This window comes from Dipodomys ordii, unplaced genomic scaffold (genome assembly GCF_000151885.1).
Source record: "Dipodomys ordii isolate 6190 unplaced genomic scaffold, Dord_2.0 Scaffold98, whole genome shotgun sequence".
NCBI classification, from domain to species: Eukaryota; Metazoa; Chordata; class Mammalia; order Rodentia; family Heteromyidae; genus Dipodomys; species Dipodomys ordii.
The window spans coordinates 621,071-621,386 of NW_012267314.1; positions in this window are offsets into that span (position 1 = coordinate 621,071).

Here is a 316-nt window from a genome sequence, read left to right on the forward strand (position 1 = left end):
TCGGCGGAGGCTGGCCCGGGGGGTCGGCCTGGCCGCCCGCGGCACTGTCCTTGGCGCCTCCACGTTGCGGCGGCTCCATGTCCGGGCCGGGCGGAGGCGCGCCGCCCAGGCTGTTGTTGTTGGAGATGGGGAGATGTTGCTGCTGCTGCTGTTGCTGCTGCTGCTGCTGCTGGAACTGGTTTAGCTGCTGCTGGAGTGCGTGGTGGTGGTGGAGGTGGTGGGCATGGTGGTGGTGGGCATGGCGGGCATGGTGGTGGTGGTGGTGGTGATGGTGGTGGTGGGGCGGTGCGGCGGGGGCCTCGCCAACGGCTTTCAG